The 27,777-nt window shown below is 42.2% G+C and overlaps 1 long non-coding RNA gene across 2 annotated transcripts in view; it reads left to right on the top strand.

Moving 5' to 3' along the window:
* LOC136664926 (uncharacterized) overlaps window positions 1-27,777 on the top strand; it is a 48,526-nt gene that overhangs the window by 874 nt on the left and 19,875 nt on the right. For both annotated transcript variants that reach the window (XR_010795190.1, XR_010795189.1), the window contains exons 2-3: window positions 16,745-16,939; window positions 17,055-17,215. This is a non-coding gene — a long non-coding RNA (uncharacterized lncRNA). The remainder of the gene's footprint in view (window positions 1-16,744; window positions 16,940-17,054; window positions 17,216-27,777) is intronic.

Genomic DNA, 27,777 nt, shown 5'->3' with positions numbered 1-27,777 from the left:
GTTGTCCACCAGTGACGTCACGGTCGCGTTCGAGAATTTCCGTAGAGAGCTCGGTTTTTTCCGTCAATTTAATGAATTTGTCAGTTTTAAAGCAAATTAAGCTGCTATTTTCATTTTAATTCATACTTATATCTGTCAGTAACTACAATAATGTGGAATATTTATGGAGGTCCATTACGTGGTGCTTAGCCTTTAAGAAGTTTCTGGACAGTTAATAGTAGCCTATTGGTTTAGCCTCCATTTGGCATAACCACATTTTACATACGCTGTTTCACATAGTATTCAATATTCGATCACGAGGTGTCACAGAGAACGACCATTTACTCAAGAAATAATCATGAATACTGCTTTAAAATTGTGGCATTTTCACATGCATGTTTTCATAAGATGAGAAAAGTTGACTTAAAATGATGATAGTCAGCAAGTACAGTATAGTGTTTTAACCACAATGTTCTGGTCCCTAAGGGGAGTGTGGAATGTTGTTTTAAGAACATTGGTGACTGCCACAGACTTGAAGTTAATGCTAGTTAAATTTTATTAATTAAGTGCAAACCAAGTGTTGTTGACTAATGGTAGCACAGTTGAATACCGTGACCAGATCGACCTGTTATTATAGAAGATTATATTCTCCCAGAGTCAGTTGAGCTGTTTAGTTTTGTAGCACTTTTGCTCTGTGTTTACTTTCATGCAGTTAGCTGTGTTTGGAATTTGGAGACATTTTCACATTAAGTAATCAGAAACAGCAAAAATGAATCAATGTTACCATGTTACCCACCTATGGAGCAGGAATTGAGTAAAATCATCATCACGGTTCATGCTTTTCAATGTTTGGAGTTTTCTGCCATTGTCTAAAAATTTCAGATGCATTTTCTTATTTTCTTTGCCATGATGAGAGAGAGTGTGAGAGCTAGAGCCTAGCATAACGGACTGAGACACTTTGTTTTTCTTTTTTTTTGTTTTTGTTTTCTTTGAACTGGGCTTCAAAAACACTTACTCCACTTTTTTTAATTGAAAATTGTGAATGTGGCATTTATAGGACTTTGACGCCAATAAAACACTTCAGTCAGTGACACTGAGGTCAGAATTAACTAACTGCAGTACACCGTCAGAAAAATTCACTGTGGTGGTACCTTTTGCTGTTTCTCTGATGGTACCCTCAAAGGGTCATAACTTTGATTAAGAAACACAATTGTAACTTATTCTATTATAATTGTAGATTTTAAAATTGTGTTGGTTTAATTTGCCCCCATTTCATCTCCAGGACCTTAATTACGGAACATAATTGGATTTTAAAACCACTGTTGTACCTTTTTAAAGGTACATTTACACTGTTTCTACATTTAGTGCCCAGTACTGTCCCTCTACTCTTTTTTTTTTTTTTTTTTTACTTCTTTTTCTGAGAGTGTATAATGAACAATAAAATCAAAAAGTACATGACGCACACACAGCCCACCAAATGTGTACTTGCAGTTTCCCAGTATCTTAACTAACTTACAGTATGTATTAAATGTGGGGCGGCACGGTGGCGCAGCAGGTAGTGTCACACAGCTCCAGGGGCCTGGAGGTTGTGGGTTCAATTCCCGCTCAGGGTGACTGTCTGTGAGGAGTGTGGTGTGTTCTCTCTGTGTCTGCGTGGGTTTCCTCCGGGTGACTTGTCTGTGGGGAGTGTGGTGTGTTCTCTCTGTGTCTGTGTGGGTTTCCTCTGGGTGACTGTCTGTGAGGAGTGTGGTGTGTTCTCCCTGTGTCTGCATGGGTTTCCTCCGGGTGACTGTCTGTGGGGAGTGCGGTGTGTTCTCTCTGTGTGCTCCGGTTTCCTCCCACAGTCCAAAAACACACGTTGCAGGTGGATTGGCGACTCAAAAGTGTCCGTAGGTGTGAATGTGTGTGTGTCTCTGTGTTGCCCTGTGAAGGACTGGCGCCCCCTCCAGGGTGTATTCCCGCCTTGCGCCCAATGATTCCTGGTAGACTCTGGACCCCCGCGACCGTAAAATTGGATAAGCGGTTACAGATAATGGATGGATAGATTAAATGTATTAATAAGATTTGATCCATTGTTTTATTCCTAATACATTTTGGTTAGCATTTAGGCAGCATGCATCATCATTTCTAAAATATGTTTCATGTAGTGGATTTTACCCAATGTTCCCAGTGAATCTTAAGCCAATATTAATAAGAATATTGATTCTGGATTTATAACAAACAAACAAACGTAACTGGCCCAAACATGTACAGATTTATTTCAGATTCAGACCAATCTCAACAAAGCCATGTAGTTTTTTGTTTCTTTGTGAGTTTAAAATAACATTTCTGTGAAAATATTTTAATGAATGTTTATAAAAAGAGAAAAAATACAAAACAACATACAGTATTCCCCTCAGAGTAATCACCTGTCAGAGTAAATAACTGAATCATGATGGTAGTGAATTGTTTTTCTTTTATCAGTTTAAATCCATAATTCCACCAGCGAGACTATGCATCATATTTAGTTTTTTTCCGTTGTATTTTTATACCACTTTTCACAAAGGACGTGGTCACAAAGCAGCTTCATATAAAAACTCTTAGTGCATGAACAAACCAAACAAGGCAGTGGAATAACTTCCTCAGGGCAAAGGCGTAGATTAGCTCTTGACATTGGTGGGGACCTATGAAGCTACTTGTGTGTGTGTGTTCACTGCATGGATGTGGATGTCACATTCCTCTGTGTGCAAGTAGACACAGTAGACAAGGAGGTGTATCCTAATAAAAGTGTTTGATGAATCTACAGGGGTTGGACAGTGAAAGTGAAACACCTGTCATTGTAGTGTGGGAGGTGTCATGGCTAAACTGGAGCAGCCTGGTGGACAATCTTCATTAACTCCACACTGCACCAGTGAGACCATGTGCATCCAATGGTTCAAACACTGTGTCCTGAAGGCGGTGCCGTGTATCAGGACGACAACGCACCAATACACACAGCGAGACTGGTGAAAGACTGGTTTGATGAACATGAAAGTGAAGTTGAACATCTCCCATGGCCTGCACAGTCACCAGATCTAAATATTATTGAGCCACTTTGGGGTGTTTTGGAGGAGCGAGTCAGGAAACGTTTTCCTCCACCAGCATCACGTAGAGACCTGGCCACTATCCTGCAAGAAGAATGGCTTCAAATCCCTCTGACCACTGTGCAGGACTTGTGTATGTCATTCCCAAGACCAACTGACGCTGTATCGGCCGCAAAAGGAGGCCCTACACCACACTAATACATTACTGTGGTCTAAAACCAGGTGTTTCACTTTCATTGTCCAACCCCTGTATGTTTTAAACACATTTGAGTGTTAAACGCTTGGCCGAACTTTGTGGCAGTTTGCAGTTATTGGGATCTATAGCCACTAGGTGTCGCTGTTCTACTATATTCGCTGTTTCCATATCAGAGTGTTTCCAAAAGACATAATCAGTGCCCATCATTGTGTGTGTGTGTGTGTATAATGATTGACCATGTTCAGCTTTGAAACAGTAAGCAAAGAATATAAAATGCTCCAGATGAAAATGGAATAGTGATGAAAAACCTGTCAAAGTTGGGTCTGAGCACGTGCAGAACTTGTCACAACAGCCCTGTGTTTACCAAACGTGAGCCTTTACTAAGATCTCCACTAAAACCAAAGAGGACAACCTTAGCATTTCAGAGCTCTTTGGCTCAGGAGGAGTATCTAAGCTTCACTTTAGTTTAGGAGACACTAGAGGGGTATTAAGAAGATCTGTGGTTTGCACACAGTACACGAAGGGGACACACATCCTCCTACGTTTATGAGCTCTGGCGTCTTCACACACTTCTCCGCAGAAAACACCTGAACATAACTCACTGCTTTGTAGTTTTTATGACCATGACATTCTCCTCAGGGTTTTTTTTCCTCCCCTTTTATTGGAGATTGGTTGTTTGTTATTGTTTGACTTGTTCTGTATTTCTGAGCCAACAACACACACATTCTTCTTTATTTTAATGTTGACCGTGTTTAGTGTTGAGTGGTAGTTGTTCGGGCTGAATCCCAAATGGCTCCTTACTCCCTACACAGAGAGAGTGAATGCCCTTTGGATTACGATCAGTGAAATGACGAGCTCATATCTGCAGTGTTAATGCTCAGAGTCCTGGGTTTAGAGCTGTCCAGTTCACACAGAACTCTAGTCTGACGCGTCTGGATTTGATATAAAAATGTTCCTGTGGACCCTGAGGATCTGGCTCTGTTGGAGTTGGAGTTAATAAAAGCCCGTGGGTCACAGGCTCAGACGAGCCAAGCTTTACAAATATATCTGTATTTCAGTGAGCACTGATATTGTATGAACGAGATGCTTGGGCACTGTTAGTCAAAAGATTATGGAAACTGGACCCACTTTTTAAATTGTACGGTTTTTAAGATAAACACTGTTCAACTCTCAGCATCATCCATTTACAAGTTACTGCCTTTTTCATGAAAAAATGTTAACTCCTGATTCAATGAATATTGTGATGATATTTTGGGCTGAAAATTGTGGCTTTTTAAAAATAAGGTGAACCTCTGTGCTCTTGTGTGTGTATGTGTGTGTGTGTGTGTGTGTGTGAGACTACCATTTTGCACCTGTCCCAACATTTTTGAGATGCATTATTGCCATCAGTTCCTAATGAGTTAATGTTGTTTTCATGTGGTCTTCAAATAATTGCTGTTTTTAAAAAAAATCCGTTTTTATTTACATGTATTTCACACAGTGTCCCAGATAATATTTTGGAATAAGGGCTGTATATAAATGGAGTGGTGATCTCTGATTTTTGCTCTGTACATTGACCTTAGAGTAAATAAATAAATAAATAAACAAACAAATAAATAAATATATCAAACAAAGACAATGTAAACAACTTTGCACGACTAACCTACACCTTTTAAAATAGTTATTCTGTATTTACATTTTTGGTGTCTGAATTTTTGCTTCCCGTGTGATGGAGCGTTTAAGGCTAATGTCGATAAGAGGAACCTGAATCATGTTTGGACCCCATTACAACACGGTTATCACAGTGTCAGAAACCACATAAAGATCTGTGATAATTTAGGCTTAGAATTTACACAATGTTCATTGGCAGCATAGAAAGTACTAAGAAGCAAAAACACCGTCCGATTGGCTGTTAATGGTCTTCTTTATTCTGGTGTTTTAATGAGATGTAAATGAAGGCACTGAATAAATGAATAGCCTAAATAATGCAGATGAACATGAAGCAGACCAAAAGTGATCCATAGGCTATTTTGCCCTGGAACGACTCTTACAATAATGACCACAAGGGGGCGGCATTGTCATTGAGCTTTATTCTGGATCTACTAGAATATAATATCCCTTTGTAGTCTTCATACTGCAAGATGCCCCGTGGAAGAAAGTTGACGAGGACAAGCTGAACTCTGGGCCTTTCAGTAAAGTTATTTCAGTTTTCTGCTGGCGCTGTGCCATTTCATTCATTATAATATCGCACACATTTTTATAACTATTAAAAAATATATTGTGATAATATTGATGGTCTGACGTGTTTACGTAGTGATGTCATGCACTTGTGCTTATTATGGTATACGTTCATTACCCGAGTCCATCACAGCGACAGATATATCGTTAGAAGTTGCGGTGGAAGAAAGCAAATATTTATACTTTTTTTGTTGTTTCTTCTGAATGTTTGAAAATGATAAATAAATCTCTGTGTAATTAATATTAATTTAATATTTATTTTGATGCAATTGTGTTCTTGAAATAAAAATAAAAGTAGTTTTTTAGTTTATTGTCATATCACAAAAAATATTGTTATTTGCAAAATATCGTGATATCGTTTTAGGGCCGTATCGTCCGCCCCTAGTTTCCGCTATTGTTGGCTTTTACTGTGTCAATGTTTAGACATTGTTTGCAAGTTTCTTTATGGACCCGTCTTATTGGTGGTGTCACTATCAGAATTTAACAGGTCAGAGAGAGATAGAGAGAGAGACACAGAGAGAGAGAGAGAGAGAGAGAGACATTCTTCTGTGATTGGTGTGTCTGGTTGGAAAGTCCTGACTCATACTCTGGCAGGTCAGTGGGGGTTTTTTTTGGGTCGGCCGGCCTCTCCTGTCCCAGTAAGGTCAGTACACCAAGTTAATTCAGACGTTGTACGGTCCGTGGGTTATTGCATAAATTAACTCGGTGCAGACATTCTACTGTGTGAAACTGCAGAAAAGACACTTTGCATTTGGAACCAGCATCAACATCCTTTTATCAAGCCTCATAACTCAGTTGTAAATCTTAAAGGTCTTGAACATCTGCAGCACATGGTTTATTATCAGACACTATGAATGTGACACCTTTTCTGTTACTGAGTAAAAGAGCAAGCTGTAAGACATAGGCCTGAGAATTCTCTTGAGGCAGACTGTGGAAGGTATGTTATGGCTGTAGGTGTTGAAGTGTGAACTCGATGGAGGTGTAATCATTTTCTGCAGGCCACATTGCCTCAGTTGTGCTGCCAGAAACATAATAGATTTGATTATATTTAAAATACTGTGTGTAATCAAATAAAATACTCCCCTACAACTAGGACGCTGTTGGGTTTCTCCTGATGAACTGTTGTGAATAGACGTTGAGCTGTTCATGAGCAAAGAGGTGTGAAAATATAAGTTGGGGTCCTGTGAAAACAATGCTTCTTTCCGAGAATGGCCGTAATGAGAGATATGTTCACAAAAACAAACACAAACAAAAATGTTTTGTAAATCATATTTTTTTATATTTTATATAAATATATTCAACACTGGGGCGGCACGGTGGCGCAGCAGGTAGGTGTTCTCCCTGTGTCTGCGTGGGTTTCCTCCAGGTGACTGTCTGTGAGGAGTGTGGTGTGTTCTCCCTGTGTCTGCGTGGGTTTCCTCCAGGTGACTGTCTGTGAGGAGTGTGGTGTGTTCTCCCTGTGTCTGTGTGGGTTTCCTCCGGGTGACTGTCTGTGAGGAGTGTGGTGTGTTCTCTCTGTGTCTGTGTGGGTTTCCTCCGGGTGACTGTCTGTGAGGAGTGTGGTGTGTTCTCTCTGTGTCTGTGTGGGTTTCCTCCGGGTGACTGTCTGTGAGGAGTGTGGTGTGTTCTCCGTGTCTGCGTGGGTTTCCTCCGGGTGACTGTCTGTGAGGAGTGTGGTGTGTTCTCCCTGTGTCTGCGTGGGTTTCCTCCGGGTGACTTGTCTGTGGGGAGTGTGGTGTGTTCTCTCTGTGTCTGTGTGGGTTTCCTCTGGGTGACTGTCTGTGGGGAGTGCGGTGTGTTCTCTCTGTGTCTGTGTGGGTTTCCTCTGGGTGACTGTCTGTGAGGAGTGTGGTGTGTTCTCTCTGTGTCTGCATGGGTTTCCTCCGGGTGACTGTCTGTGAGGTGTGTGGTGTGTTCTCTCTGTGTCTGCGTGGGTTTCCTCCAGGTGACTGTCTGTGAGGTAGGTTCTGGACCCACCGCGACCCTGAACTGGATAAGCGGTTACAGATAATGGATGGATGGATATTCAACACTGTTTCACGGCTCCTGCTTGTGTGCAGAGGTTTGTTGCACTTGCTGTGATCAGTACCCCAGCCGATCAGGTGTGGAGAATATATCCCTTTGGGTGCTGTTTAGAAAGAGCAATAAACCCAAGCTCTTCAATAAACACTACCCCCAAGGGCGGTGACCTCACGTGAAGCTCAGAAGGGATGCCTGAACTTTATGATTTTCTTGTTTTGTTGGCCCTGTTATTGTAGGAAGTCATTCATAATTGTATTGGTCCTCCAGCTACGTGAGTCTTCCTGTAATCACCGCGTTGTTTTTGTTATTCTTTTCACATGGACGTCCTATTCTGTGGTGGCAGGTCTTTAATATGGAAGTGTGTTCCTGTGTGTTCGTGTGTTTGTGCGCAAGTTGCTTCCGTAAAAAATGTGTCCTTGCCAGTACAGTAGCAGAACATTTTTATTTTATTTTTAATGCTAAAACAGGCATTCCAAATATACACTCATACACTCAGTGGTTCCATATTCACTCACACTGTCGTACAAAATATCACACACATTCTCACTGACACACAAAATATGACACCACCTCTGAATTAGGTCAGCTTCCTCTTTCATGAACATGCCTTCAGTGACCTGTACATCCTACGCATATGTTTTTCATATGCAGGCACACCCTAAACCTTGCTGCCTTTGCATTTATAAGAGCTGAGGCTGTGTAAACGTGTGTCATTTGTCAAAGGAAAAGGGTCATTGAAGTAGTTCTTTTTTTTTTAGCTGCTGTATAAAGGAACAGTTCACTGAAGAAACTACATTAGGGGTTTGTCTTGGAATACGTTTAGTCAAAACAGACCTTGTGTAGAGGAAATTCACTTGTGAGTGTGTGTACATGTATGCTGGACATTATAATCATTATTGGGTTAACACAGTAACCAGATTATTGAAGTGGTGATGTGAACAGCATGCTGTGAAACCTTTGTGTCGAATTAAAGCCAGTGCAGGATTTCAAGAAATCCGACAAAATCTGATAATTGGCCAAATAATCGAGTTATTCAGCACACGAGTAGTTATCATGTCTTTATTACGTTCTGTCTTCTTCGCCTACTGCTTCACACAAGTGTCCAAAGTGTTGGGACACCCTCCAGTCATCCCTACATCCACTATAGCGCCAAATGTTTGTAGACACCCCTTCTAACAGTTGAGGCTAACCCAAGGTGGACACACTATTCAATATTGCAAAAATAGTATAATGTGTTAGGGGAAAAAAAATAAAATGAAATGAGACTCACTGTAGCTGCACGTGCCCAGTGTGGGCTTTAGGAGCGGAGCAGTGGGGCTGCAGTCTCTGGAGTGATGGATCACCAACTTTGGGATGGATTGAATTAGTATTCGTGATCCAAAGCTAATCACTCAACATCACTGCCAGACTTCACTGACGCTCTCGTGGCTGAATGTTATCAAAGCCTCAAATATGTTGCAGAATCTAATGTAAATCCTTCTTAGACGTTTAGAAGCTTTTACTGATACAAACAAGCTACAAATGCCCTTGATTTTAGTAGAAATGTTGGATACACCAGCGTCTACAAACTCAAATAGTGTAGTTTTCTAACCGTACAGTAATTTCAATACAACCACTTCTCATTTGACTAATTAAGAGCAAAAGCCTTGCAGGTGACTAAGTGGTGCAGTAGCACAGATGCCAACATGCACTGCTGATTACAACAAGAGCTTTGTGTTGATTTCAGGAAGAACAAAAGCAGTCACGCTGATTGGAAATGTTTGGGGAATATTTTGAATAGCTTTGGATTCCTTTTCTTTTCAAGAACGTCGAACTTTCCCCGGAGCTCAAATGTCAGAGTCATGTTATAAAAAGTAGAACAATGCCTTTACTTCCTGCTGTATCGGGTGCCATGGACAATACACTAATTAGGTTTAATAAACGGAATGACCCTGCTTATGAGATATTCTTGTTTGAATTGTATTTGTTGTATTATACACTATTTTATAGAGTTGCACTATATGCCTGAGCATTGTGATAAAACTTGATTGTACCTTTGTTTCAGGTTCATTTATTTCAATATAGTTTTCTCGCTATAATACCTGGCATATGTTAGAAAATTACATCAGTAGACCTTTAGGAATCCCTGTGATTTGAAGCAAGATAGCCTAGTCACTGATATGTAGGTTAATAATATAAGCAAGTTAGCATTAGCATCCGTTTGTCATTACACAGAAAATAAAAATGGATGCCACAGACAAGATTTTTTTATTTTTTTTTTAATAGTTTTTCAAAGTCACTGATCAGACAAATTATAAACAAATTATAAACATTAGCCCAAAGACATTGTGAGGTGGCAGTTTGAAAATAAGCTCTGGCTGGTTTCAAGTCTCACAGGAACAATGTGCTAGCATTCCTCTCAGATTAGTAGCATGCGGTTTGGGGAGTTCTAGCTAATAGGTGGAATTAGCAATGAATAAATTGGTGGAACATAAACAAACAAAAACCTCAAACCGATTATTTTATAATGCAAAAATTCCTTTAATCGTGCACAGTTTTTGTAGAAGAGCTTGGTGGCTGTTGGCAGTAGCTCAGGTCACCCATATGCTAGAAGCTTGTAACAGTTTTCTCACTGAGGCTAATGCTGCTGGCCTACTGTCCTTCTGCTGCTGTTTGTCTTGCTCCTGTTAATGGTGTAATTAGCCCTGCTGCTGTTGATCTGATTGTGCAGTTTGGCCTCAACTGCACTGAGCTGTTAATTTTGCAGAACCTGTGAACTTTCCCCCAGTGACCTCAGCAATAGCATGCTAGCTTTGTGTGTGCACACTTGTGAGCGTGTGGTTGTGGGCGGTTGTGCTGTGCTGTGTTGGTTTGTATTGACTTTTTTTTTTTCTGCTTTTTCATTATTCGCTTATTTTGGTGACGGCTTAATGTCTTTTCCATCATTATGTGTGTGTGTGTGTGTAGCAGTGTGTGAATGGAGAGAGCTCCTTCAGTATGACTCATACACTGACGCTGACCACCCCTCTCTCACACGCTTGCTCGCAGCACATGGCCTGAAGTCAACACACAATCTGCCTTCACGTGGTGACTTCACATCTCTCTCTCACTCTCTCTCACTCTCTCTCTCTCTCTCTCTCTCTCTCTCTCTCTCTCTCTCTCTCTCTCTACCCCTCCCTTATCTTCTCTTTCTTCTGCCAGAACAATACTGTTCCTTTTTTTCTGTTGCTATCCTTGCCTGTTTTAGCCAACATAACCCAGTTCCTGCACAAATCTACAGCAGAAGTAGTTTAGCAGAGCTTTGGCTTGTCCCTCTGCAGCTCGCCTTTCGACACCGTTTTTCTTACACTAACTTGGAACACACTTGTTGCTCCTGTTTGCTTTCAATTAGTTTGCACGTTGACAAGGCGCAGATGGACTAGATAAAGCAGAAACATCTATAAATATCACCCCTCTCAAAATAGCTCTTAAAGGCATCTGGTGTTCTGCAAGCAACTGTTCAATCCTCTCTGTCTGTCACACAGGCCCTAGATCATTTGCATAGCGGCGTCCTGAAGACACAGTCATTTCTGTAAAATGTAGACGGTGCAGTATTCATTCATTCAGGAAAACTGACCCAAAGTTGCAATGTGTGGTCTCTGTAAGAAACGTGTAGCCTGTATATAATAACTTACACCACCCCCCAGTAAACAATATTCAATTCTACACTAACATTTGTAGGAGATGCCATATACTGAAGTTTGTTTCCTGTTGAGGATGTGTTAACTTTATTCAAATGTAATCAATTATAAGTCATTAGATTCATTAGATTTTCTATTCATTGTTTTACCTGAATTGTAAACAAGGGTCTGATTCACTCGTATAAGCACAACACACACTAACACACCACCACCACCCACAACGTCAGCACAGAGAATGATCCACCGCCCGGATGATACCTGCTCTGTGTTGGTACGGTGGGGGTCCTGACCAATGGAGTTCAGGGTGAACTGGGAATAAGAAGATATGCAGATGGACTACAGTCTGTAATTCTGTAATTGTAGAACCACAAAGTGCTCTTGTATGGTCAGTGGCACAATGAGTGAAGATCCAGTGATCGTTCAATGCAGTATAAGGTTTTTTTGTCAATGTATCTGAGGTGATTAGATAATCTGCATGCATATAGATGGGTAAATACATTCAAATTGCCCACACAAACAATCACTATCAGATAAAGAGTAGTGGGCGGCACGGTGGTGCAGCAGGTCACACAGTTCCAGGGTCCTGAAGGTTTTGGGTTCGATTCCCGGTGAGCGTCTGTGAGGAGTGTGGTGTGTTCTCCCTGTGTCTGCGTGGGTTTCCTCCGGGTGAGAGTCTGTGAGGAGTGTGGTGTGTTCTCTCTGTGTCTGCGTGGGTTTCCTCCGGGTGACTGTCTGTGAGGAGTGTGGTGTGTTCTCTCTGTGTCTGCGTGGGTTTCCTCCGGGTGACTGTGTGTGAGGAGTGTGGTGTGTTCTCTCTGTGTCTGCGTGGGTTTCCTCCGGGTGACTGTCTGTGAGGAGTGTGGTGTGTTCTCTCTGTGTCTGCGTGGGTTTCCTCCGGGTGAATGTCTGTGAGGAGTGTGGTGTGTTCTCCCTGTGTCTGCATGGGTTTCCTCCGGGTGACTGTGTGTGAGGAGTGTGGTGTGTTCTCTCTGTGTCTGCGTGGGTTTCCTCCGGGTGACTGTCTGTGAGGAGTGTGGTGTGTTCTCTCTGTGTCTGCGTGGGTTTCCTCCGGGTGACTGTCTGTGAGGAGTGTGGTGTGTTCTCTCTGTGTCTGCATGGGTTTCCTCCCACGCTCCAAAAACACACGTTGGTAGGTGGATTGGCGACTCAAAAGTGTCCGTAGGTGTGAGTGTGTGTGTGTGTGTTGCCCTGTGAAGGACTGGCGCCCCCTCCAGGGTGTATTCCCGCCTTGCACCCAATGATTCCAGGTAGGCTCTGGACCCACTGCGACCCTGAACTGGATAAGGGTTACAGATAATGAATGGATGGATAAACAGTAGTTCAAGTTTGTGAGAACAGTGTGAAACGAGGATATCAAACTCAGCTTTTGTTTTGGATCTTTAAACACCCCCCAAAGTTTTAGTCCATACTGGTGTATAGATGTGTAGGTGTAAAGAAGTCGCTTTTGAGAAAAAGAAAGTTTCAGATGAAATAAATAAGCTGCTGTTTCTCAGTGAATGAGTTGGAGATACTCGGTACATGAAAAGCAGAAAGTGCAACCAAATTTGATGACTGTGCTTTCACAGTGAGGAAGGATCTTGCAGCAGGTTTCTTTGTAAATTTGAAATTGGGAAATTGAGAAATGGCAGTGGGTGAACATGTCTGTTCAATGTGTGTGAGACTCCAGCTGACCTTTATACCTTTCCATACATGGTTTGTATTTGATGCTTAACTTTGCAAGTGCTTTTAGAGCACACGATTGTTGTTCAGTGTGTGTTGTTGTTGTTGTTGTTGTTTTTCCTGTGAGTCTGTTCTCTCTCCCTGACACTTTCAGTCAGTCTACACACAGCACTTGCTCATTCTCTTTTCTGGGCTGCATTTCCTTCTGCTGAGAAAGTCCTTGAGAAAGAAAACGTCTTCTGCTGTAACTGGAAGCGCAGGGCTGCTGTGTGTTTTGGCTGGAAGAAAGGCTGCGTGTCATGGTTGCTGTCATCCTGCTGTTCTGTGTAAGCCCAGTGTGACCTATTCAGGGGGCTCCCTCTCGTTCTTAAATCCCAGATTAACCTCCCTCTCAGGCTCATCCTAAACCCACAAATATGTACTGTGGCTAAGTGGGTCATTTTTAATTTATTAACCCAGGTTTAAGTCTAACAAGTAAAATGTAAATAAGCATAGTGCTCAAGCCCTTAAAGGCACCATTAAGTGCTGTTCAACTAATGTGTGTAGCATTATAAAAGTTAAAGATTTCAACATGTTTCCCGCTCTTCAGCAAATGAACAGAAACTTGCTGACTCCAAGCTCCAATTATAATCGCAGTCAGGGGCACATTCTTAACAGCTATCCACTGACTTCTGTTATAAGTCTTTTTTGAATCGGCAGAGTAACTACTTGCTGCAGATTAAGTGAAACGTATTCATTTGAACAGTCATGTGATCATAACTATAATTACTCACTAATAATTCATTCATCCATTCATTGTCTGTAACCCTTATCCAGTTCAGGGTCGCGGTGGGTCCAGAGCCTACCTGGAATCATTGGGAACAAAGCGGGAATACACCCTGGAGGGGGCGCCAGTCCTTCACAGGGCAACACACACTCACACACATTCACTCACACCTACGGTCACTTTTGAGTCGCCAATCCACCTACCAACGTGTGTTTTTGGAGCGTGAGAGGAAACCGGCACAGACACAGGGAGAACACACCACACTCCTCACAGACAGTCACCCGGAGGAAACCCACGCAGACACAGAGAGAACACACCACACTCCTCACAGACAGTCACCCGGAGGAAACCCATGCAGACACAGGGAGAACACACCACACTCCTCACAGACAGTCACCCGGAGGAAACCCTTGCAGACCCAGAGAGACCACACCACACTCTTCACAGACGGTCACCTGGAGGAAACCCACGCAGACCCAGAGAGACCACACCACACTCTTCACAGACGGTCACCAGGAGGAAACCCACGCAGACACAGAGAGAACACACCACACTCCTCACAGACAGTCACCCGGAGGAAACCCATGCAGACACTGAGAGAACACACCACACTCCTCACAGACAGTCACCCGGAGCGGGAATCGAACCCACAACCTCCAGGTCCCTGGAGCTGTGTGACTGTGACACTAACCTGCTGCTCCACCGTGCCGCCCATCTCACTAATAATAACATTATGTAGTAGCTGACATAACAGAATATTAGATTCATAAAAGTAGTATTTTATAATACTTTATAACACACAATACTTGTATGCTCTAGACATACAGTACATATGCATTTACCACTTCACCACCAGTTCAGTGAAAGAGCTGAACCATGCAGTGGAAGGGACTAGGTCATTGAGCTCAGCGTCCATTTTGTTACAGTTTCTTGTTGGTCTTTGGGAAGTGGTAAAGATTCATCAGTGTTTTGTGGCTTATCTGCTTTTGCAGTCCACATTGTAAGATGTTTCTTGGGATTTGGAAGTGGCAGCTTGTGGTGGCAGCCCTCTTTTATGGTGGATGTGCACTGCCTCTGATCTGATCTTATTTGGCCACATGGTATATTTTGAAAAATAATTTTATTTAAACAGATTTATTTTTCACTTTTCAGTGCATGTAGTGAATTTTCAGATTTCATCTGGCGCAGCACCTCAGGATATGTCACGAACCCCTGAGACCAGTCCAGGAGATATAAGGCTGTTACTGTAACAAGGGGGAAAAACTCTATTATAATACACTTGATTTCCAAAGCAGTAATCAGTGAGCAGGTGTCTGCAAACTTTTGACCGTTCAGTGCACAGCGGTAGTGTGTTATTTATATTTCACCATGAGGAGATACATCAGAAAGCTTTCCTTCTTATTGCAGCTTCTGTCCTTTTTTAGAGAGGGATTCTCAGTTTAAGACGGGGACTCTGGGGCAGAATGAGGGAGCTGCAGATGTAACTGCCACACACTGCAGATGCCTCTGTTTCCTCCCAGAGTTCAAAAACACATGGTGGTTGGTGGATTGGCTGTGCTTAATTGTCCACAGGTGGGAGGGTGTGAGTGAATGTGTGGGTGTGTGTTGCCCTTTGATGGACTGCCTCCCTGTCCGGTGTGTGTTCCTGCCTTGCGCCCAGTGAGTCCAGTGGACCCAACAAGACCCTGAACAGGATGAAGCACTTACAGAAAATGAAAAAAAATGGATTAATCGATCAATGAATGAATGCAACAATGAAACACCTCTGAAGTTTAGTGAAAGAAGTTGGTTGTGTTTTCTGCTTCGCTTCATCACAGTGATCCCAGTTTAAAATGTTGAACCCCAGTTTTGCATTCCTCTATTTCACCTGCTATCTCTGTTTATTAAAATAATGTATATCCATTGTTGTAGATTTTCAGTTTACTCCATCATTTAAACACAGCCGCTGTCCTTCATTCTGTTTGACAAGTTTGTGAGGAGTGGACTAATAGAAATGCTTTAAAATGAGCTGGATTCATTTTTACATTGACTTCAATTGTACATTAATTCATTTTTTCTTTTTTAAGTTGCTATTTTGGAGATGGAAACGTATTTTTTGGACAGCAACAATGCTTTTTGACTTTCTATATGTGGACCCACGTTCATCCAGCATTTCTTGTGAAATGAAGGGTATCAGTGTGAGAATGTAATCGCTAAAACAAAAATAACATTAAAATTAGTAACTTTTTTTTTTTCTAAACTTTGTCTACAAATGTACTGTGGCAACAAAAAATAGCAATGCATCTGACTCCGCAGAAATGTAAACAGTGTTGCGGCAGGCTGAAATAACCTGTTGCGTTCATGTCCCAGTTCCCTGACAAGCTTTACATAACTGCCCTGGCCTCTGACAAGGTGTTACAGTAACACGTTTTACTCGTACTGCATGTGAACACGCTGTCACATGGGGACCTCCTCACCCCCCCCCCCCCCCCCCCCCTGTCATTCTCTCCCTCTCTCAGGTGTTTGGATTAAAGCAGGAGGAGGAAACAGAGAGGCCGGTAAATGACTGCAGTAACCTGATTCCTTCCCCACTGTAGCCCTGGGACAGCATCCATTAATACAGTCTTATTAATACAGTGTTCAAGGTCTCTCATTGTTTCTCACTCTTTCTGTACTGTAAACAAATGCTAATTAAATGTAGACGTGTTATACTTTTAATTGTGAGATTATATTAAGATAATACCCTGATTAATGGCCTAATAATCTATGGGGTTATTATGAGATTGTAAGGTGATAGTATAATTATTATGAATTAGTGTGTATCGAGAAATGTATTTCACAGGACATCTTTAGAGTGTCATATGCAAAAGATTGGGTGGTCTTGGTCAAATGACTATACAGAGAATATGACATATGCATACATTAGCCAGCAGTTAATGTCCAAAGAAGAACATATCTGCGTCTTTGTGTATTGTTTGTAGATCATTTGAACCCAGCAATCCACAGTCCTTTACAATGTATGAACATTTCGTGATGAATGGACCAATAGCAATGCTCCAAAATTGTTGGAAGAAAACCATTTCACATTGACCTTCTCCTATAAATTTACTCTTTTGGAGATATATTAATTTAAGATTAAATTAAATTAAGATTTCATTTTCTGCTATCACTTCATCTGGTTCAGGGCCATGGTGAGTCTGGAGCCTACCTGGAACCTTTAGGCCCAAGGCAGGAAGACACCTTGGACAGGGCATTGCAGTTCATCATGCATTCACCAGTCAGACAGGCACTCACTGCGATGGACACTGTTGCACGGCCAGTCAACACCTACCAACCTACCAACATGTGACTTCGGTAGATCTGGGAAACCAGAGCACCTGTAAGAAACCCATGCAGACACAAAGAGAACACGCTGGGCAATGAATTGAAAGTGAATCAGAACTGACATTCAGAACTTCTAACTTTAAACCACACCACCGCACGTGTATTCACAGGATTCAGCCTCATCCAACCTGCCACATGGAAGCAACATGGAGGAGAAACTAAACACAGAGGACAACCGAGCAGCTCAAGCAGTTTGTACCAAAGAAAATCGCTGCGTCTGTCGTTTGGACACGTTTTGACTTCAGTGAAGACAACACAACACAAGTCAAAGGTAAACACTGACAAAACCAGCCTGTTTCAACACCTGAAGCACAATCCCATCACCAAATATAAACAGTGTATGACTCATTTAAAAAAGACTGACAGGCTCCCAGCTACATTACAAACAATATCCCAGGTTTAATAATTTATTACAGTACAAGCTTTGTCTGTAAACTGAGGGCAAAAACCAAAACAATCGCCCTGTTTCCTTCTCTCCTGCTCTGTTTGTTTCCTTTGTCCTACCGCGTGTTCCTTTAGCACATGGCTCTTTTTGGTTCCTGGTTCCCTCCTTGTCTCCGCCTTAGCTCCACCCTCTTGTTGTGCCTCCTTTGTGGTCCTGCCCCCTCGTTATCTGTCCCAGGTGTTCCTTGTCAGTGTTTGTCCACCATTTGACGTTCCTGTCCTAGTTGCTCCCTGTGTTAAGGTTTAACTTTGGCTTTTTAGGTTTAGCTTTAGCTTTCTGTGTTTAGCTTCTCTGTTTAGTCTTTAGCCCCTTTGTCTGTCCAGTGTGTTTAATCTGTCTGTTCTTGTTTAGCCCCTCGCATTATGTTTAATGTTTCTGTATTGTGTTTTTCTCAGTGTGCTTAGCCTTTTGTGTGTTTAGCCCCTCTGTCTAGTTCCCTAAAGTCTCCTGGACTTACCTCTGTTCCTGTCCTCACTCCTTGCCCACCCGTAAACCTGCAGCATGGCAGTTATTTAGGTTAAATATTCAGTTCATTATGATATTGGTTTGAGGTCATACTTCCCAGCATCAGGCTCATGTGCAACTGTCCCATTCTACGCCTGCTGCAGCTCAGTTCACTAATTAGCACAGGTGTCCTTATACTATTTGTTTCATACGTATACGATGCTTGCACTTGTAAAATAACATTGGGATTGAGAAGTTTCTGGATTACATTGTTAAAGCTATGATTGATCTGAATCTTTGTAAACGTGAACAACATCATCATTGCTTTAAGCATCATGCCAGTCGCATCTGTGATGTTATCAGGCTCTTAATCCGTCATTACTGCTGATTGGACTGTATTTTTAGACAGGGATTAAGCGTACAGTGGCACTGTCTCTGGTGGATTATATACTGAAAGGCATTTTTGAGCTGATATGGAGATAAGGATGGGGTACAGCCTCAATTGTATATGCACAGCTTCCACAATCTCCTGAAACACTGCACCTAATGCAACTGTGGGCTACAAGGGTATAAGATCCTCAGCATTAAGCCGTGGAGCAGTGGAACACCATCCTTTGGAGTGATTCGGGATCCTTGGGATGAGTTTGTGATCCAGATGTTATCATCCACATTCAGTACCTCACCTCTCTAATGTTCTGTGGCCAAATACCATAAGATCCTCATAGATTTATTCCAACATCTAGTGGTAAATCTTCACATGGCACTAAAAGCTGACACCGATATAAAGGAACACATCCTCCCTAAACGTATGTGCTCACAAATGTTTGGCCATATTCTGCAATTCCAGCTAATCACATACGTGTGTTTGGGCTCATTCTGGGTATAGTTTATTTGTACCTAGAATCCCTGGCTTGTATTCTGCCTCTATTTGAACTCCATCAACCCTGAGAAGGACAGAGTATCGTTTGTGTTGGTGAACAAGTGTAATTATGTAATTATGTCTTTGACTGCACTGACACAAGTGACGCAATGCATTTAAGGCTGTTATGGTTGACTCACACACTGTAAAAATGGTTTAGAATCTATGTTTCCAGTTTGCTTTTTGGCTTTTGTTGAAAGAATAAATGGTGAAAGCTTTCTTTTCTATAAAATCAGCGCACACACAACAATAGTTCTCCAGATTCACAATGACATGGATCTCTTATTAATCACAAACGAAGATGTACTAGCTTCCAGTACGTGCAGTAGGAATCGTTTTTAAGGTCATCCCTCAGCAGGCAATCTGACACCTCCTCTCTGTCCTGCGTGTTCATATATGGGCCGTATTTAGAGTGCGGCACTGTCAGCTTCTCAGGAAGTGTGGGTCAGTTAATTAACTAATATGTGTCATCTGATACAGGTCTGACAAGGACAGGTCACGATGCCCAGAGTCCACGGACAGACGTGTGTTTGGAGACCTGTCTGAAAGACTGTGTGTGTGTGTGTGTGTGTGTGTGTATCGTAACCAGTGACCAGGGCTTCAAAAAAAAAAAAGTAATCACAATGGATGAATGTCTGCAAGTACGATTGAGGAAATCCCTATATATTGTATGATAAGCATATGGTTATTATTGTGACAGACCTTCTGACAAGTGTTTTTGTGGCTGAATGCAATATAATCCTCACATCATAGTTCCAATAGTTAGTGTTAAACCTTTCTAGAAGAAACTGTAGCATAAAAGTGAAACGCTCCCTATATATTCCCTTGATTTCAGAAGAAATGTCAGGAGAGCAAGGCTCTGCAAGCTTTGGGCCGTGAAGTGCTAATAGTTTGCTTTTAGTTTTCAGCTGTTGTCTAAGGCCTTCAGCACCGCTCTGTATATGAGCTGCAGCAGATTTTTGAGCATGTAAACAATGTGTCTTTGAGCCTAGCAGACCAGATGGACGTGTGTGTGTGTGTGTGTGTGTGTGTGTGTGTGTGAGAGAGACACAGTGAGATAATGTTTGCTGTGTGATTTCCCCTCCTTACTCGCTCTTTCTGCTCACGTGTGCCTGTTGAGTCCAGCAAAGCCACCTTCCTGTCGTTTCCTCATAACTCTCCTTTGCTTGAAATGGCCTCATTGTTTGAGGTGGTTATGTGACTGTAATGTTTTCTAATGCACCAACGTCTACACACACACACACACACGTACATTCGTACACTGCTACGTTTGTTGTCATACTTAGATAAGATTGTGGTTGAATCATTAACCGGTCTGAGCCTGAGGGGTGTGTGTGTGTGTGTGTGTGTGAGAGAGAGAGAGAGAGAGAGAGAGAGAGAGAGAGAGAGGGTGTGTTATGGAGCCAAAGGAAAAATAGTGAGGGGAAAGAAAAGCAGGTCAGCAGTTACACGTGAGAGAATATTTATGCCACCTGCCAGGAAAACCAAAGTTTTACCAGGCATTCAGACACACACATACACACACAAACAAACAGACCTTCATTGATAATGAAAATGTAGATACCTGTGCAAATTAAAACACCACACTTCAGTCATTTATTGATCCATCAGAAAGGCAGCTAAGTGCTGAACAGTTATTACTTTTTCACTGTCAGAATTATGCAAAAAAGCTGACTAAACATTACTCTGAAGCATTCATTTCTAAAATAAAATGTAATGCTCCTTCCCTTTCCACGTGTACATTACTGCTTCCGTTATCTACTTGTCATTTTATAAACACATCTTCATAGATATTTTTCTACATCTCCCACGTTCAGCCTTGAGTTGGTTGTATTTTCTGACTTTAACAGAGTCAGTGAGTTTGAGGTCTGGACGCAGCCGGTCGGTTGAAGAAAGAAGAAACCTTGTTCATTTTTTGACTATTTCTTGCTTTTTTCCCCAGAGTATCAGCTTTTTCACAGCAACAAGAGTTTAGAGTCTTACAGAATGGACAGAAAAACCTGTGAATTTCGTCCGATTTGAAGCAAGAATTTAGTTTGAGTTCCTCCTGCCTTTCAAAAATCTCTTATGAAAATGTGTAACATTTAACTTGTGATTATAAAGGTCCATTTTTAGTAGGAAATTAAAGAAGTGAATATCTGAACTTTGCGCTATGTTCGTCCATTAATTCATTCATTATCTGTAACCCTTATCCAGTTCAGGGTCCCGGTGGGTCATGGTGGGCCTGGAATCATTGGCGCAAGGCAGGAATACACCCTGGAGGAGGCGCCAGTCCTTCACACACACACACACACACACACACTCACACATTCACTCACACACTCGCACCTACGGACACTTTTGAGTCACCAATCCACCTACCAACATGTGTTTTTGGAGCGTGGAAGGAAACCGGAGCACCCGGAGGAAACCGACGCAGACACAGGGAGAACACACCACACTCCTCACAGACAATCACCCGGAGGAAACCCACGCAGACACAGGGAGAACACACCACACTCCTCAAAGACAGTCACCTGGAGGAAACCCACGCAGACACAGGGAGAACACACCACACTCCTCAAAGACAGTCACCCGGAGGAAACCCACGCAGACACAGAGAGAACACACCACACTCCTCACAGACAGTCACCCGGAGGAAACCCACGCAGACACAGAGAGAACACGCCACACTCCTCACAGACAGTCACCCGGAGGAAACCCACGCAGACACAGAGAGAACACGCCACACTCCTCACAGACAGTCACCCAGAGGAAACCCACGCAGACACAGAGAGAACACTCCACACTCCTCAAAGACAGACACCCGGAGGAAACCCACGCAGACACAGAGAGAACACACCACACTCCTCACAGACAGTCACCCGGAGGAAACCCACGCAGACACAGAGAGAACACACCACACTCCTCACAGACAGTCACCCGGAGGAAACCCACGCAGACACAGAGAGAACACACCACACTCTTCACAGACAGTCACCCGGAGGAAACCCATGCAGACACAGGGAGAACACACGTCCCTGAAGCTGTGTGACTGCGTCACCCACCTGCTGTGCCACCGTGCCACCCTCACTATATATATATTGTGTGTGTGTAAGTAAAATAAGCAGTATTATAGAAGGAGGATTTTAATATATGTTTAGACAACCAGACTTTTCAGATTGTATCCCTCATCCCCTCATAATGTTGCACATAAAAACACAAACAGACAAAATCTTCCACTGCCTTTGCTTTGTTAATGATTCACTGTACTCTTATCTGTGTTTGACAGCAACTGTGCTGGTGTGGAGGAGTACTGAGGAGCCCTTGTATGTAAACAGTAGATCCTGATGGTTTTGCTAACCCTGCACTAGACCTGCTTTAATTACTTAAATCTTTTTTGTTTTACAGACACTCAGTTATAACAAGTGAGAGTCTTGTAAATTCACTCTACTATCCATTTAATGTCTAATTTAGCTTTTCTGACTCAAGCACTTCAGTGCGCTAACTGCCGTGTACGTAGTTATTACAGTGAAAGTCGTGGCCTCTATTTTTCACAATATCTGTAGTTGGTCATCAATCAAAATGAGACTTTGTAGTTCCGTTGAAACCATATTCACTATTGACTACATTTTTTCCCCCCTCCCTGCCTCCTCTACTACTACTGCTTCTTCTTCTTTTCTCCTCTAAAGGACATACTGTAATATGTAGTGCGCTGCAAATAATGTATTCAGAGTCTGTGCTGTTTCTTTACAGGGAAAATGAAGGCTGTTTTAATCCCCCCCACTATCTCACCATGTGGTAAACAAAAGTTTCAAAGACAAGGATTATAAGGGTTCTTCATCTGATGCCACATACGTTAAGGTTATGAGAAGAACTCTACACCATACGCATGTCCTCTACTCCCACAGACACAGTTCGGCTGTGAACAAAAAGTGGTTCTTCAGTGGTTACGTTATCATACAGTATACCGATATATCTTCAATGATTTTTGTTGACCTCAGAAATGCCCGTTGTCATGGTTACAGACAATGAATGATGATTATTGCCCATTGCGTTTACTGGCATGTTTGTTTACAAAGTCTGGGGTCGCTATGACAATTGGTCTGAAAACTGTGGATTTGTTTTATTCTATATTTTTCCCAGTGTTTGTATATTCTCAATAAACAGATTATTGATAAAAGTGAATTGCCCTTTATAGGGTTGTTATTGCATTATAATGATATTATACTATTAATATATCAGTGGAATAAAATGATCCAAAAACGACAGTAATATCGCTTATCGCAATTAATTATTTCTGGGACGATACATCGGCCACAGTGTGACGGGCCTAATCTATCCATGGATTCTTTGATCCTTTGTCTTTTAAATAAAGGGTGCATGGGCAGTTATTCTGGATCTCCTAAGGCTCCCAAATCCAGAATGATGACTCAGAGAATGTCTATTCCGTACGTTAATGTTTAAACAGTAAATATACAGATGATAACATCTGAGCTAAAGACATTCACAAACACTGGCCATTATGCAATATTTACTCAGGTACACCTCCTGCCCTTCTCTACACTGTGTTCCAGTTTGATTTATTCCTCCTACTACGTGCATAATGAAAGTGAGCAAGGCCACTGTCAATGGAGAGTGTATCAGCCTCTCCGGCAGCTGAATGAATGGAGAACGATGGGCGGCAATTGATTTCCCTCTTCAGTCTGGGTAGAGTGGCGTGAGTGGGGTAATTAATTAGCCTGATAAGTCTAGTGGAGGATCCTGAATGGGAAATCCATTCATCTTTTTCCTTGCTCCCCCCCCCGATTCTCCATCATCTATAATCAAATGTAACTGGCTGTGAGGGAAGTGAATAATACAAGCCTGACTGCTAACCCAGCAGGGGGATGTAGGTCAGAGTCAGTGGGTTAGGAGAGAAGGGTGGGGGTGGGGGGTATAGAATATGTGAGAGAGAGGGAGACAGAGAAAGGGAGTATGAGTGGCAGAGAGAATAAAAGGCAGCTTTTGTTTGCCATTGCCCAGAACGACACAAAGGCAGTGGTGATGCACACAGAAGCTCTGCTGGAATCCAGGCCTGCGTGTGAGGTCACTGCTCTCGGATCAGATGGACAGACAGACGGACAGAGGAACACACGCTAAATAATTCGTACCTCTTTGTTGACTGTGTTTCTAGCATTATCTCACCTGTAACACACCTGTGTGTGATATTTCTCACTTTTTGCTCCCTTTCAGGGTTTTGATTAGCAACCCCTGCCTAGGTCTGGAATTCATGCGCATCTCTTCCCGAGAGTTACCTTCGAGATATAGTCCTACGTTTGCATTTTTTAAGGATTCTTTTTAGTTCTCTCCTCCAGAAACCTTCCAAGAATCATTGCTTTTGCACAAATGTGCATGTTTTTCCTTTTACCGTCCTTCCCTTTACCCGTTAGCTAGGTCTCCCCAATAACACTGGAACATAACCATAGAGGTACTTTTATTCTCATTGTGTAGTGGTACCACAGAATGTTACCATTTAACATAGACCCCCACCCCCAGCTTCATTGTCTTCATTGTGCTGAGTGTTCAAAAATTCAGAAGGTAATCTTGTTTTAAAAAATCAATAGCTTCTGATGAATAAGAGGATTGTATATTACAGTTTGCAGAACAGTAGCTGTTATGATGTCTCTGTGACAGGTGAAGGTGTCATGCCCTGGCCCTGGCCTGTGTCTGTTTTTACCACCTGCTCTAGCACATGGCTCTGTTTGTTATTGTTCCTGTCTCCGCCCTAGTCCCGCCTTAGTTCCGCCCTCTTGTTGTGCCTCCTTTGTAGTCCTGCCTTCTCATTATCTCTCCCAGGTGTTCCTTGTCTGTGGTGTATTTAAGTTCCATTTTGTTAGTGCCTCTTTGTTGGACTATTCCCTTTCACTTGCTCTTGCTTTGCCTGTTTGGGCTGGTCCGGTTTAGCTCTCCCTGTCTAGGTTTTAGTCCGGTTTAGCTCTCCCTGTCTAGGTTTTAGTCCGTTTTTAGCTCTCTCTGTCTAGGTTTTAGTCCGGTTTAGCTCTCTCTGTCTAGGTTTTAGTCCGGTTTAGCTCTCTCTGTTTAGGATTTAGTCCGGTTTAGCTCTCCCTGTCTAGGTTTTAGTCCGTTTTTAGCTCTCTCTGTCTAGGTTTTAGTCCGGTTTAGCTCTCTCTGTTTAGTATTTAGTCCGGTTTAGCTCTCTCTGTCTAGGTTTTAGTCCGGTTTAGCTCTCTCTGTTTAGGATTTAGTCCGGTTTAGCTCTCCCTGTCTAGGTTTTAGTCCGTTTTTAGCTCTCTCTGTCTAGGTTTTAGTCCGGTTTAGCTCTCTCTGTTTAGTATTTAGTCCGGTTTAGCTCTTCCTGTCTAGGTTTTAGTCTGTTTTTAGCTCTCTCTGTCTAGGTTTTATTCCGGTTTAGCTCTCTCTGTCTAGGTTTTAGTCTGGTTTAGCTCTCTGTCTAGGTTTTAGTCCGGTTTAGCTCTCCCTGTCTAGGATTTAGTCCGGTTTAGCTCTCCCTGTCTAGGTTTTAGTCAGTTTTTAGCTCTCCCTGTCTAGGTTTTAGTCCGTTTTTAGCTCTCTCTGTCTAGGTTTTAGTCCGTTTTTAGTCCGGTTCCAAAACACAATGTTTAAATGTGTGAGGAAATTGGTTACCATTGATTATCTTCTGCTTACAGTGGTCCCTGTGAAGATGTGGGAGCAGGTCAGCAGTCAGTTCTGAGAATCTTTCAGGGTCAAACTGTAATGATCATGATGTTTGGGTTTTGGTCAGAGTACCTCCAAAACGACAGGTCTTGTGGTGTGTTCTTGATGTGGTGGTCAATGCCTACCAAACGTGGTCCAGGGGGGACAACAGGTGAACTGACCACAGGTGCATGGCCACCCAAGGTTCATGCATCAGCATGCAGCCCAATACAAGACAAGTTGCAATGCACTGTGTTCTGACATCTTTCTGTGAAAGCCAGAATTAATCTTTTTCCACAGTCTGGACTAGAGGGGTTTTGTTGGATGGCACTAGTGTGGCTAGCCTTCACTTTCCATGCACATCAATGAGAGTTGAGAGCCCTTCCTTAAACCTTTTCTTATAGGTGCTATCCATTGCATAGAGGAAACACCCCACTAGACCTGCCATTATGAAGATGATTTGACCAAAACATTATGACCATCGCAATTAGGCCCTCATCCTCATACGTGCATGTTTCTTGCTTCTAAAACACAAGATCTAAATGCTGGTAGTTGGCACTGTAATGAGATAATGTCAGGCACTTCACCTTTCATTGGTTTTAATCTTGTGGCTAATTGGAGTAAATGGGTATAATGGGGCAATATCCAAACCTTAGCATTTCTTGCCACTTTAATCAGTGTTGAATTCATTGTGCTGACTGTTAAAAATATAAGAAGCTGTACTTAAATGACAATGATTCATGAATAAAAAAATCAATATCTGCTGAGGACTATGTTCGTTTGAGCTGTTTAGCAGAATATGAGACTGTCTGTATTGGTCAAGCATTGTTTTGGTGTAATTTCTTAACATCAAGAACATGTTTAAAGGCCTCACCACCACCGTAATTAGTAAATTAAGCTTCTTTAGTGTGACTGTTTGTTTGATGATGAGTTGTGTTAATTTGTGTTATCTCCATAGAGAAGAATAAAATGGAAATGGGACCCTGGAGAAGTTAAGGTCACCATTCCCAGAACCAAGCATGGGTTACAGTGACGATGAAGCCTTGCAGTTTTGAGCTGTTGAGCAGTGGAACATAATTTTTTTGGAGTGATCCTCATCCGTTCACTACATATTTTTTGAAGTGGTGCTTTGGATTTAAAACTAACCCAGTATCTACATCTACAGCAGTTTGACATCAAATACTCATCCAATATCTAATGTAAGGCATTCCTAGAAGGGTTGATGCTGTTATGGCAGTAAATGGGGGCACACAGGTGACGGGTGTTCTCAAACTTTAGGCCACATGCTGTAGCTGTTGTGATGAAGTGGGTTAAAGATGTTAAACCGAGTAGAACAGATTCCTCTGCTGCCCCTTAGAGCCTTCAAGCAATATTTTTCAAGACAGCATGTTCTGATCTGACTGACGTGTTTCTGCTATTGTACAGCCTCAGGCTAACAGGTTTAATTATTCCCAGACCACAGTAAGCTTAGCTTTATAAGAGGAGAATATATAAGCTTTTTGGCTGAAAATAGAAACACCTGCAGTGTATTTCCACTTTGACAAAAGCTGTAATTGCTTGGTTGCGTGTTTTATCTCGGGGTCTTCTGAAGAGTTGACTTCACAGTAATCACATTTCCACTGTGGTCTGCAAAACTGGAGAAAAAAATTAGTTTCATTGTGAGATGGAAAACGGAAGGTGACTAGGAATTAATTTTTCAACGAATATAAACGAAAATCACTGAAATTTCTAAAGGAGCTATGGAGCTTAAAAAGAATTTGATTAGCAATTTGGATGGTTTTAAACTCCTGCTGTAGGTTTTGTCCTCTGATGTCTTGCTAGTCAGTGATGCAGTATACAGTTTATCTTAAAAAATTAGAATATGATCAAGAAGTTAATTGATTTCAGTAATTCAATTCAAAAAGTGAAACTCATAGATTCATTACAAACAGAGTGATATATTTCGTGTGTTTATTTCTTTTAATGTTGATGATCATGGCTAACAGCCAATGAGACTACAACCCAAAAGTCATTATCTCAGAAAATTAGAATAATCAACACAAACCACTTGCAAAGGTTTCCTAAGCCTTTAAAATGGTCCTTTAGTCTGGTTCAGTAGTCCACACCATCATGGAGAACACTGCTGACTTGACAGATGTCCTGAAGGCAGTCATTGACACCCTCCTGCTATATCCAAGCACATTAATGGAAAGTTGAGTGAAAGGAAAAAGTGTGGTATAAAAAGGTGCACAAGCAACATGGCCATTCAAAAATTTAGGGGAGATACACAAGGAGTGGACTGCTGCTGGAGACAGTGCTTCAAGAGCCACCACACACAGACGAGTCCAGGACACGGGCCACAACTGTCGCAGTCCTTGTGTCGAGCCGC

The sequence above is a fragment of the Hoplias malabaricus genome, chromosome 13 (assembly GCF_029633855.1).
Source record: "Hoplias malabaricus isolate fHopMal1 chromosome 13, fHopMal1.hap1, whole genome shotgun sequence".
Classification (NCBI taxonomy): domain Eukaryota; kingdom Metazoa; phylum Chordata; class Actinopteri; order Characiformes; family Erythrinidae; genus Hoplias; species Hoplias malabaricus.
This window is presented reverse-complemented; position numbering and strand designations above follow the sequence as displayed.